Below are 13,394 nucleotides of genomic sequence, written 5' to 3'. Positions count from 1 at the left end.
ACATTGCATAGTACCTATGTGATGTTCTTTTTTTCACGAATAGTAGTAAGTACAACTTTTTTTCTAATCAAAAATAAATATTTGGATTTCATACATGAATTTTATGTTACAAGCAAAATAGTTGCCTGCCACCGATCAAATACGGCCCATGCTATACCCAATTTTGCTTGCCTTTCGTTTTAGGATATTCTTATTTTGGCCGACCCCTAGCAATATTTTGCACAATTTAGCACTTTTAAAACACTTATTTCTTCGTTTAAGTCAGTCGCGTTTTGTGGCTAAGTGTAGACGAATTAATAAAATGATACCCGAAAACATGGTTTTTTTTTTCGTTACAATTAGTAATAATGTGTCAGAAAGTCATGTCCGAATTTTTTAACATAGTACCCTTAAATTTGTTGCCAGATTCGAGAGGGGCGCATTAGTTTGACTTTGGTTGGGGAGGCAAATTGCCTTAAAATGCCTCTGCGAGAGAGTGCCAAACAAGTTTGCAGCCCCATTTCAGACAGGAATTAAAACAAATGTATCTGAACATGAGCCGGGACAATGTTTGTTTTGCTCAGGGTATTTTTCTTTTCACACTTGAGGAATTGTCAGAGGGGCCTTCGCCCACGATACCGCCGTGATCGGCAGGCCATGAGGGCCGGCTGGTAAGAAATGAATAGAAACGAACCAAACTAGTGTGACTATTAGACCAGTCCTGTATTCTCAGGATGCAGCCTCACCTTTGCAGTGCTGGGTATGGTGAGTATTTTTTGGAGGTCGGTGTTATCTTCACGACAGTTTTGACACCTTTGTCCGGTGGGGTCAATAAGCTGCACCGAGAGTGGACAGTTTTGACCGGAGGCGCAGCTTACAGTAACGACTGTGTTGTTTCCAATGTCATCATCAATAATGAATGTTTTCTCCAGAGTTGCCGCGAAGTTTTCGCTTTCTGACATAACCTGCAAAACCAAGTGGTTGCAAATTCATTGACAGTTCAAAGCAACATAACAACATCCTGTTTTCATCAAAACATTGGAGAAGGCTATGAAATAGTTCCCCTACAGAGCTATTTGTAAAAAAAATTCAAGACAACGAAGCGCGTCTCTGGGAAGGAATAAGTAACATTAGCAAGGGTGCGCGAAAACAATAAATAAACACACACATGATAAAGATCTTACTAAAAATAAAGAAAATATACCCATGTATTAAAAAATGCCAAGGTATCATTATAAGCTTTCTTTGTTACTCAAGTAGGAATATTTTGTTCCAGCAGAAGATAATGCTTTTAGGGCTTCGCCCTGCCGTTACGTTATTAACGTCTGTTGTGTTTTATTGTTAGGTTTTTATTAATTTTACAACATTTATTGCAGGCCCTTTTGGCGACCATTCAAGAGTAGGAACATGATTTAAGCCATACAAAATGGAATGGTGAACAAAATCTTTTCTCGCGACTTAAAACGGAACCAATATACGATTAGAAAACGGAAATGCGCGAATGACAAAGAGCAATTAAACACGAAACAATTGCCCCAGAACGATGAACATATGATAACACTTACATGCAGATACAGAGACAAAGATATAATTAGCTGTGTAGATTTTAACCCATAAATAAATGAGTGTAATGGTAGGAATCAAAGCAAAAATAAACTATTTAATATTCGTGAAGTGCTCGGTCAAAAGCCTGGTGCCATCAGTTTGGCAGGAAGTGATAGGTTGATTGCAGGTAAACTGAATGGCCAAAGCGAAACCAGCGAACCCTTAAGTGAGACCTTGCGGAACAGCGGCGAGGCCTGAACCATAGCGGTTCATCTAGAATTCGTCACGTTCTTGCGAAGTCCCGGATTCTATAGGTGCCTGTGATGTCGGGGTTCACAACTATATTCACAATGTGATGGAAACTCAGTCAATAGATTCGTTCGCCTCTTTTCGAATGCAGTACGTCTAATCCTAGCTCACCGACAGCGTAGTTACTGGTCCACAGCAATTTCTCTTAAAATCTTTGACCTCAAGAATAGAAAATGCGGAAAATTCAAGGCGGTGTCTGAGAGCTGCTTACCCACGGTGTCTTGGCGCTCTGCTCGGAATAAGACGCCTCTTAGTCCCGTATCGGAAACGTCTCTTACCAATAGAGTTTATCCTCTTCTGCTCATTATTTTTCTGCTAAAAAGACTTCTTTTGCAAGGCTATGGTTCTCTGAACTTTATTTTCAATTCATGCAGCTTACTTCACTTTGGAGTTGTCGCAGCTCTTTGCTTCACCGACAGCACTTGACGGCTGATCAACTCACCAAAAAGCCAGCACTGTTCTTGTGGTGCAGCGCTTTACCAAAGACCAGATGGTGTTCTTCGTTGAAACAAATTATTCTCTTCTTGCTGTTAGAGACCGCATAAATTATGTACTGTCGAATTGCACACTTATTTTGGGTGCCCTGTTGCGTAGATAATTACCAAGCAACTATAAGATATATTGCGATAAGGACACCAGTAAAAAACCAGCATGGCAGCAATTCGTCCGGCAACTACGGAGTGAAACGACTCTGCTCGTTGCAGCTGCGTTATCATCATACGTGGTAGGAGCTTTCTCTCAATGCCTCGAATGGAAACAAGCACTGTAGAGGAATTCCGATCACACGAGCAAGAATATTCCGCGCACTTTGGCCGTTCAAAAGGAAAAGAGGCATCTGAAAGGTTACACTTTAGACAACGGCTACGTGGCAACCCTAACAATAGCGCTCAATGAGGTCTGGTATTTTGCTACGCCGTAAATGAGGAAAGCAAACGATTCGCAAGCAATGAAGTCCTGGTAATTGCTTGCATTTTTTGTAACATTTGCTCGCTCACACCAATATGTACTGCCAACTTTGCAGAGCGCAGTAAGGCATTTTATCCGGGTGAAAATAAATAAGCAATATAGGCTCGAAAGCTGTGGCTGCCTCTGCGAATATTTTGGTTTCCTATGGGGTTAACATCCTATACTCACAGTGATCGGTTTGAATGCGTCGGTTCCTAATGAATCTCCCAACGACATTTGGAGGCCGATCGTCGAGTCGTATCCGGAGAACTGGTAGCACTTGCCGTTAGCCGACTGGAGGGAGTGCTGTTCTGCTCCATTAGCCAGTTTGCCTATCTGGTTTTTCGAAGCGCGATTAGATACTTCCGGAATGGCTTTCACCGCTCCTTCTTGTGGGCTGAATTTCTCATGATAGAGGCCCATGGTCTCATCCCCGTCAACCACTGGTACACTGGTGCTACTTTTTCTCGTTTCATTGGGAGTAATCAGCCCCTGAAACAAACAGATACCGGCACATTGACCTCGTTTACTGGTTCACAGCGATTTCTGAGTTGATAAGTAGCGTTGTACGTATGCTACTTATACGATGATTGTAATTTGGTAGTGAACAGAGGAGTAGCCAGAAATTTCGTCCAGCGAAGGGGGGCGGGGGGGGGGGGGGGGCTCACGTTGCAGCTCCCCTCCTCCTTGTAAAACTTATCGAGGGGTCAAATACACTAATAATAACTGCATTGCCACTGCAAAGATGCTAAAAACGAATTCTTGAACGCTACGCACTGTCAAGACCAGTAAAATATGTATTTTTTCATAAAAGAGAATACTCGTATGTGTCAAACATCATGCTTGAAATAACTGATATTAATGCTTCCATGTTTTTTGTTCAATAAGTAAAGAAAATATCAAAAGAACTTTAGAATTATATTAGTTTGAAACGAGCAAAGCAGTGCATGTCGCTGATACGAAAAATGTAAAGGCCATAAGATGAACACGTTGAGGACAATTACTTTAATGAAACTTTGTCATTGAAGAACCTTGTTTACATCTTTGTACATATACAACGACCAGGCAAAATCTCAATGCCGCCTTCCATTGTTACAATTTATCGCGCAGGAGCAGCTTTCATCTGTCGTGCATTGTAATTGCACTGAAATCATAGTCATAACAGAGAGCACCTATAAAAAGCAGGAGTTCTGCCAAATATACGAGGGCGATTCCAATGAAGATGAGCCAATGCGAATATATGACAAACGGGGTACTTTATTTAAAAGTAGTCTCCATGATTATTTAGACATTTCTCCCACTGACTAGCGAGACGCGTGATTCCCGTCTCATAAAACTGCTTGGGTTGCTGCTTCTAAAAGACTGTAACTGACTGTATCACGTCATCTTCCAACACGAATCTGGTTACCTTGAGCTGTTCTTTCAGAAGCTCCAAAATGGTGAGTCGCGAGGCCACAGGTCTGGGCTGTATGGCGGATGTTGCAGCTTTTCCCACATGAACTTTGCCGTTCTTGTATTAGCCACATGAGCGACATGGTGACGGGCATTGTCGTGGAGCAACATGACCACATTGCTCAAATTTCCACGTCGTTTGTTCTTGATTGCGACACGCAGCCGATCCGGCGTTTTACAGTATTAGAAGCGATCGGTAGTCTCCCCAGGTTTAGCAAATTCGATCACTAATGGCTCCTGACTATCGAGAAAGAAAAGTCAACACCTTACCGGCGGAAATGACGGCTTTTGCTTTGATTGGGGGTGGTGAAGTCGAATGTTCCCACTGTGAATTCTGCCGTCGTATTTCAGGCTACTAGTAGTGGCACCATGATTTGTCCCCGGTCACTATTCTAGACAGGAAGTCGTCAACTTCATTGTGATACCGTATCAAATAAGTGAAGGTAGCGCTGAACCTGCTGGTTCTTCTGGCGGTGGCTCAAAATCTTGGGCATCCATTCCGCACACAAGAGCCGATAACCGAGATGTTTATGAATTATGGTGCGACCCGAACCGCGACTGATGTTCACACGCCTTGCGAATTCATTGGTGATTATCGCCCTTTCTTGTCTAATCAGCTCATCAGCCTTTGCAATAGTGTTGGGTGTGATTGCACGGTGGCTTTGACCCGGTCTTGAATCGTCCTTGCAACTGTCACGTCCTTCTCTGAACTGTTTGCTCCAACGCTTCATAGTGGCTCATTAAATGCAAGGTTCAACGTGAACGGCAGCCATACGGGAAGCACCTTTCGGAAACACGTTTTGAGAAGCGCCTTCAGGCGTGAGAAACCTCACGACACCACGCTGCCCAACATTGGCAGTTTCCATTACGTCATGTAACCGTGTTCAACCCAATCTATGAGAGCAATAAAGAACCTTTATCCTCATAACTTCGTGTCCCTTTGATAAATTAGAGATGCCTGTGTGCTACGCGCATGCCTCGCGCATACTTAACCGAACCATTATTGCACGGGGTAGATAAACTCACGTTCATTTGATTCGCCCGCGTGCATTAGAAATGCGAAGGCACAATGGAATATACAAATGCGAAGGTACAGTTTGATAAATGACAAAAAATTAGCACTGGAAACAAAGTTTGCTGCACGGGTATGCACATAACCTCGCAACAAGATATCTAAGTATACGTATAAGACTCCAATAAATCTACCTATCTAAAAAAAGTTAGTGTATGTAATGCGTCAGACAAGGCAAATAAACATGTTGCGCAACCAGATTCACTGATTACAGCTACCCCTGTATCCACTCCCCCTGATGTATCGCGCATTACACGAGGCGGTGCGCTTCCTCCCCACTTTTGTCCTTTGAGCCCACAAGACAGCCACCATCGTCGGCTCACCCGTGCCACCTCCCCCCCCTCTTACGCTTTCACTCCCACATACAGCATGCGGAGCGCGGTCATGCTGATATCACACTTGGACTTCATTCGGAAAATGTGGGTGAAGGCGATTGCACGAAAGCGCGTGGAGTGTCCACATAATTGCTGTCACAATAATATATTAAGAGTATCCGGAAACTGAAGCGCCCTGTAGCCCATCATTTCCGCGAAGGAAGAAGAAGTAAAAAAATCAAAATTTCACTATGCGACAATTTGCTGCACCGCCACAATATATTTTTTTTCGAGGCAGGGGCACGGACGTGAAAAAACGCAAAGGAAAGCATGTTGGCCACAATCGAATGCCTACTTTGGGCACCTAATGTGGCTACCGAAGGAATGTCGAAGAAAACGTGAGACTTTTGGTCCACAGAGAATCGTGCACTAGAGAGACAAAATTTTCCGGAGAGGTTGCGCTCAAGCGAACGCGTTGCAATCCTTAGTCTCCGCATAGACGCACAACACAGACAGACAGACAGACAGACAGACAGACAGACAGACAGACAGACAGACAGACTGAGACAGACAGACAGACAGACAGACAGACAGACAGACAGACAGACAGACAGACAGACAGACAGACAGACAGACAGACAGACAGACAGACAGACTGACTGACTGACTGACTGACTGACTGACTGACTGACTGACTGACTGACTGACTGACTGACTGACTGACTGACTGACTGACTGACTGACTGACTGACTGACTGACTGACTGACTGACTGACTGACTGACTGACTGACTGACTGACTGACTGACTGACTGACTGACTGACTGACTGACTGACTGACTGACTGACTGACTGACTGACTGACTGACTGACTGACTGACTGACTGACTGACTGACTGACTGACTGACTGACTGACTGACTGACTGACTGACTGACTGACTGACTGACTGACTGACTGACTGACTGACTGACTGACTGACTGACTGACTGACTGACTGACTGACTGACTGACTGACTGACTGACTGACTGACTGACTGACTGACTGACTGACTGACTGACTGACTGACTGACTGACTGACTGACTGACTGACTGACTGGACTGGACTGGACTGGACTGGACTGGACTGGACTGGACTGGACTGGACTGGACTGGACTGGACTGGACTGGACTGGACTGGACTGGACTGGACTGGACTGGACTGGACTGGACTGGACTGGACTGGACTGGACTGGACTGGACTGGACTGGACTGGACTGGACTGGACTGGACTGGACTGGACTGGACTGGACTGGACTGGACTGGACTGGACTGGACTGGACTGGACTGGACTGGACTGGACTGGACTGGACTGGACTGGACTGGACTGGACTGGACTGGACTGGACTGGACTGGACTGGACTGGACTGGACTGGACTGGACTGGACTGGACTGGACTGGACTGGACTGGACTGGACTGGACTGGACTGGACTGGACTGGACTGGACTGGACTGGACTGGACTGGACTGGACTGGACTGGACTGGACTGGACTGGACTGACTGACTGACTGACTGACTGACTGACTGACTGACTGACTGACTGACTGACTGACTGACTGACTGACGGACGGACGGACGGACGGACGGACGGACGGACGGACGGACGGATAGATGGATAGATGGATAGATGGATAGATGGATAGATTTTATCAAAAGAATAATCAGAAGAATCGCTAATGGTCCGGAACCTTAGACCAGGGCTCCACTGGCTCTTGCCATCTTCTCAGTTCTCTATATCAGCTTGAGCTGGTCGTCGACGGCCGAGCTGGACAGCAGTGCCTCCTATTGCTCTCGTGGTGTACCTGTCGAGGTGTTCTATGCTCTGTAGTGTGCACTCCCACGTAATGTGGTATAGTGTTGGTGAGTCCCCGCACCAAGGGAATTCGTCCCTGCAAGCTGTGGGGTTATGCGATGTAATAAGTGCAGGTTCATGTGTAACTGCCTGTCTGGACCCTATGCCAGGTAACGGCATCCTCTGTCTTTAGATTTCGATGGTGTGGTGGATATCGCAAGCGACTCCCTCTGTGGTAGTTCACTATGGCTGAATACTCGTGGTCGACAAGGTCCGGGTCTTCTGCAGCCGGCGTGATGAGTGCTGGCTCATGCACGAATCCTCGAGCTGCTCTGTCGGCCTGCGGGTTGCTCGTGATGCCAGTGTGTCCCACTATTTAGATGATGGTTTGGGTGTTGATGTCCTCAGGATGCTCCTTGCAGCAGGTCTTCCGATTCATCCCTGTAGGAAGTTACGGCAGGCCCACTGGGAATCTGTGAGGATCGTGGGTGGTTTGTTTGCGTGGAGGCCTTCGCCGATGGCTAGTGCGATGGCCAGCTCTTCGGCTTCTATGATCGCGCCGAGGAGGGCCGATGCATCGGAGGCAACGTGGCCTTGGTGGTCGCAACCTCTACCACTGCGACCTTGTTGTTCGTCCCATACATGGCGGCGTCTGTGAACGGGCCATGGAATTGAACCTGAATGCTTTCTCCATGTACTGGGCCCTTGCTCTCCTCCTGCCGGTGTGTAGCTTAGGGTCCTTGTTGCGTGGTATCGGGGCTACGAGATACCTCTCCTGGACGTGACAAAGTATCGAGAAGGTTTCTTGGGTTCGCGTTGTTATAGCTTGGAACCCCAATGTTTGTAGGACCTGCCCGCCCGTGCGAGTCCGCGCAGTGATGGCGGCGAGCGACCATGCATTGTTTATTTTTCTCGTCTCCTAGCCACAAAGCGTCCAAAACTCTGCCAGGCGAAAATACACTCGGCCAGAGAAAAACGAACACGCATCGAAGTGCGCGCGCGCGGTGGTCGCGGCAACACGAGAAAAATGGATTCACTCTGGCAGGCTCCGGCAGCCAGCGGGTAGCGAGAATATAAAAAAAATTGAAGAAGCTCAATGTGTCCTCGTGATAAAAGTCAAAGTAGAAAAATAAATGAGAACGTAGATACATTTGCTGGCTTTAGTGTCTTGACATGGATGCTTTGACGCAGGTGAAAAAAAAATGCTGATAATGTTTTCTGTGACATGACGACAAAAATGAACCACCAAAACGCTTCGTCTCATCGGACCTCACTGCGTGTTTTGTCACCTTGTCTGATGGTGTCTTGTTTTGGGTTGTCTCCTTGTATCGTTGTATGGTCAGATGTACTACTTTGGAAAACTCAATGCCCTATTGACGTCAAATGTTTATAACAACATTAAGCCTACAAGGTTCCGAAATTGAAAATCTAAAGCACGACTTTGGAAATGTCAGCGCACCTTTCGCATGAAAAGTTTATGAGAACTTTATGCCGATAAAGTTTCAGAACTGAAATCCATGAGCTCCGTAGATTCCTCGGCCTCTGCGACATGCAGCGTTGAGCCTGCTCGCCACCAAGACGCCATTGGAACTTTATGCTCGGATCGGGCTCCTTGCGTTATGTGACAGTCCACTGTGCACTGTGCACTAGAAGTCTGCACTCTACGCCACATGTGTGGTATCGCTATCGCCAGTGGTATCGCTATATTTACGTTTTTCTTGTTGTTATTATTGCGCACAAGTTTATCGTGTGTCTTCTCACATGTAACATTCTGGCGGAGGTTAGCGATCACCGCCCTCGCCACGGATCTGCGAAGTGGTCGACACATCGAGCTTGTCCCCATGCCTCCCGGTGACGAGCCCGCCTCTGCAACGGCTTCGGCTTAGAAGGGTTTGGGCGCGAGCTAGTTTGTACGGATCATTCATATTTAAAACAGTGTCAAAAAACACGGACAAAGGAGGACACAGGACGAGCGCTGTTCGGCTTATCCGATTGCTCCAATCATCACGGTTGCCCCACATCGCGACCCTGATGTGTTCTCTGGCCTTGAGGGACATGACGTTGACGAATAGATTGAGCTGTATGAACTCGCCATTGCTAATTACAGGTGGGACCCAACGATTAGGTTCGCCAATGTCATCTTTTATCTCGGCGGCACCCCACGTGTGTGGCACCAAACGCATGAAGACGAGATAAGACGAGATAAGGCAAGATAAGACGAGACAGTTGGGACGGTGTCAAAGAAAAGCTACGGGAACTGTTCAGCGACCCCTTTGGGTGCAAGGTTGCCGCGAGAAAGGCTCTTGCGTCTCGCGTTCAGTCATCTACAGAGCCGTACGTTTCATACATCTTCGACGTCTTGGCTTTATGCCGCAAAGCTGACGATATGTCCGAAGCAGATAAAGTGGCACATCAGCGAAAAGGCATCGCCGAAGACGCTTTCTATTTGCTTGTTTTCGGCAACGTCTAGACTATTGATGCCATCATAAAAGAATGCCGTCGCCTTGAATAAGCTAAGAGCCGCCGTATCACACACCATATCACGCGGCTACCCAGCACTGCTGCTACATCGACATGTGAGCGTCGATCGCGTCAGATCACCACCTGTAACGACCTCAACCGTATTGTCCGCCGCGAACTCGGGGCCACCTGTTCGTCGGCTTTCTGCACGACGCCTCCAGATCCGCCAGCAACCACCATTGCGAAGATTCAGACCGTCGTCAGACAAGAATTTCAGAACACGGGTCTGAACACCGTCTATTCCACGTCTTAACCCAGTGTTACCCAGTTCTCTAGCGGCCCTCCTCGTTCCCGAGAGTCCTTTGCTGCCACATGTCGCCGCAACCCGTCCGAATGGCGTACCTCTGACGACAGACCGATCCGCTTCCACTGCTGTCGCATCGGCCACGTCGCTCGTCACTGCCGCAACCGATATTGCAACCACAACGATGCCGCAACCGCAACCCCATTCTCGGACATACGGCGCCGCTTATTCCCGCATCTTTGGACCTTCTGTTCCCGATACCACCCGCGATGAACGAACTGCCGCTGATGCACCAGCTCCGAACCTTCGCTACGGCCGCTCGCCCTCCCCTCCAAGCCATCAGTTTCGTTCGCCCCAGCGCCGTCGCTTCTCTTGGCCGCCTATCGCCTCCCGGATCCAGACGGAAAATTGGCAATTCAGCTTCTGGAGGTGAAGCTGCGTCATCGACCCTGCCCTCTGATGCTCTGCTCACGTTACCTACGAACGAAAACCTTCTTGACGTTGATGTGGACGGCTATCCTGTCGCGGCACTCATCGATACAGGCGCACATCTTTCTATTATGAGCGCTGCCTTCCGACGACGACTGAACAAGCTACTCGCCCCAGCGTCGGCACGCGTCGTCCGCGCTTCGAATGGCGGTACTGTGCCTATCATCGGCATGTGTACGGCACGTGTCAGCATCGCCGGCATCCACACTCCTGTCCTTTCCACTCTAATTGCTCATTGCCCAGAGGACCTCATTCTCAGCCTCGATTTCCTCTCCGCGCATTCTGCTCTTATTGACTGCTCTTCCAGTACCCATCGCCTTGAAATGCCGATTCTCGCAGAACCTTCTGACGCACCCCAGTGCCGCTTACGCCCCGCCGGCTTTCTTCGCCTGCAGCCAAAGTCAATAGCCTATATTGAACTGTTGTCTTCCCCACCAGTTCCTGATGGCGAGTAGCTCGTCCCTCCTCGGCCCGACATTGCACTACAGTATGACGTTACCGTGCCTCACAATGTACTTACTACTACTGCGAACCGCACTCGCATGCCTTTCTTTAACTTTGGATTGGGAAAGCAGACTCTACCGCAAGGTATTTGCCTCGCCACCATTGATTGTCTCGGCGACCATGCCGTGGCAGCGTTATGGACCGATGGTTTTCGCGAGCTTAGCAGGCCCCTCGCGCCAGCCTCAGGGGCCGATACCAACGTATAGAAAATGATTGTGACAGACCTGTCCTCTGCGCAGGTTGAAGACCTTTGCCAAGTATTATCCTCCTACCGCGATATTTTCGACTTCAACGACCGCCCTTTAGGCAAGACGCTCGCGGTCAAGCATCGAATTCTTACTGGCAATGCTACGCCTTCTCACCGAAGACCGTATCGAGTTTCTGTGCCCGACGCCGAGTATTTCAAAGTGAAGCAAACATAATGCTCGATAAAAACATCATGGAGCCTTCTTCGAGTTCCTGGGCATCACCTGTGGTGTTGGTTGAGAAGAAGAACTGCACGTGGCGCTTCTGTGTAGACTACCGTAATCTGAACAATATTACTAAGAAGGATGTCTGCCCTCTCCTACGTACAGACGATGTTATTAAGCCACGCTGGTGCCCTCTTCCAATTTGCTCTTCTCTTATCGGTTAACATTACACCTATCATTCTTCTGATTGTTCTGAATTCTGATATTCTGAATTGATTACAAATAACTAAATATGCTTAGTAGTCAGTAGTAATGACTAATCATGACTGAAATGATTTGTAATGACTAGTAATGACTACGAAATCATCAATATGTCTATTGACAACTTGTAACAACCACAATGAATTAAAAATGAATAAAATGCCTAATAATGAACAGTAATACTTAATAAAAACTGAAATGACTTGAAATTACTACTTATGACTAAGATATGACCAACGTGTCTAACGACGGCTTGTAATGACCACAATTGATTACAAATGACTAAAAATGCTTAGTAATGAGCAGTGATGGCTAAAAGAAAGAAGAGGAAGGGTTGAGTGAAAGAGAGAAAGGCGAATGATAAGAGGAGGAAGAGTAGGCTTCCGCCATTCATCTCTTAATAGAGATCTTAAGAGCACCTGTTTTCTTTTTTTGGAAATAAAGGTGCAGTAAAGTGAGACATTTTACAGTGAACTATAGTTCATTGAAGTAAGTTCGCTGGTAAGACTAAACAGTTAATTCTCCTTAATTCCGAGCCAATATGAGCCTTTACTAACCGGTCCAAACCAGTTAGAACCATTACATTTTTACACCTTTTTTTCACCGTAGCTGAAGTCGAACAGAAACGTAAAATATACATAACTCTTAAGCCTGAAGCCGAACCAAACCCCAAGACTTTTCGGTTTGACACCCTGCCTCTGGCGGCTTTCAGTCTGCAAGGAGATGTCCTCTAAAGCAATAAACCAAACCTAATCAATAAAATTTTGTTCCTAAATATATGTGCTGATAAATTTCGCACCAGTTCTGATACCCCCCCCCCCCCCTGCAATGAAGCTTTCACAGCAATAAAAGGTCATTTTCTCTTGAGTTCCTAATTTTGGGCATAGATCATCGGCCGTCTCATACCAGGGAGTTGTGGACATGCGTTTAGATATTTTTTTTCGCCACCACGTGGCGTATCAACCTTAAATATTTGAAATTCGCGCCGTGACGTATGCCATGGCGCACAACTAAAGAAAACAAAATAAAAAGAAGCAGACCCTGAGACTGTTGCTTCACCTCGGCACTTGGAAACGAGTGCGGTTATGTATCAGCGTTATCTTGAAGACAACCTTCTACTTGCTCGACTTGCAATGAATCACCGATTTTGCTAGGCACCTTGCCAGACAGCTCGTCGGCATTCCGGGTGAGATGTCTGGCCGAAAAAACGGCTCCTGCAAAGCTTCCGTCGGGTTTCCTTTCTTCATTGTTTTTTCTTATTATTTGTGCACCACTGGGGCCGCGGGCTTCTGTATAGTCAGCGTTATTTTTCTTGCGTTTTCTAAGAACCGGTGTGATTCAATAAGAGGAAGCTTTAGCTCGGGCCCTTCTTCGATGCCGGCTGCTATAATACATGTCAAACTCATAATGATTTCATGAGAAAATCACTCAACCGATCTGAATGAGAATTGTTGCATTCAAGAGGGAACGTTAGATCACAGTGATCGCTGCAATAATAATTTAGATCTAGGCCATGGTA

Source organism: Dermacentor andersoni, chromosome 9 (genome assembly GCF_023375885.2).
Source record: "Dermacentor andersoni chromosome 9, qqDerAnde1_hic_scaffold, whole genome shotgun sequence".
Classification (NCBI taxonomy): domain Eukaryota; kingdom Metazoa; phylum Arthropoda; class Arachnida; order Ixodida; family Ixodidae; genus Dermacentor; species Dermacentor andersoni.
This window is presented reverse-complemented; position numbering follows the sequence as displayed.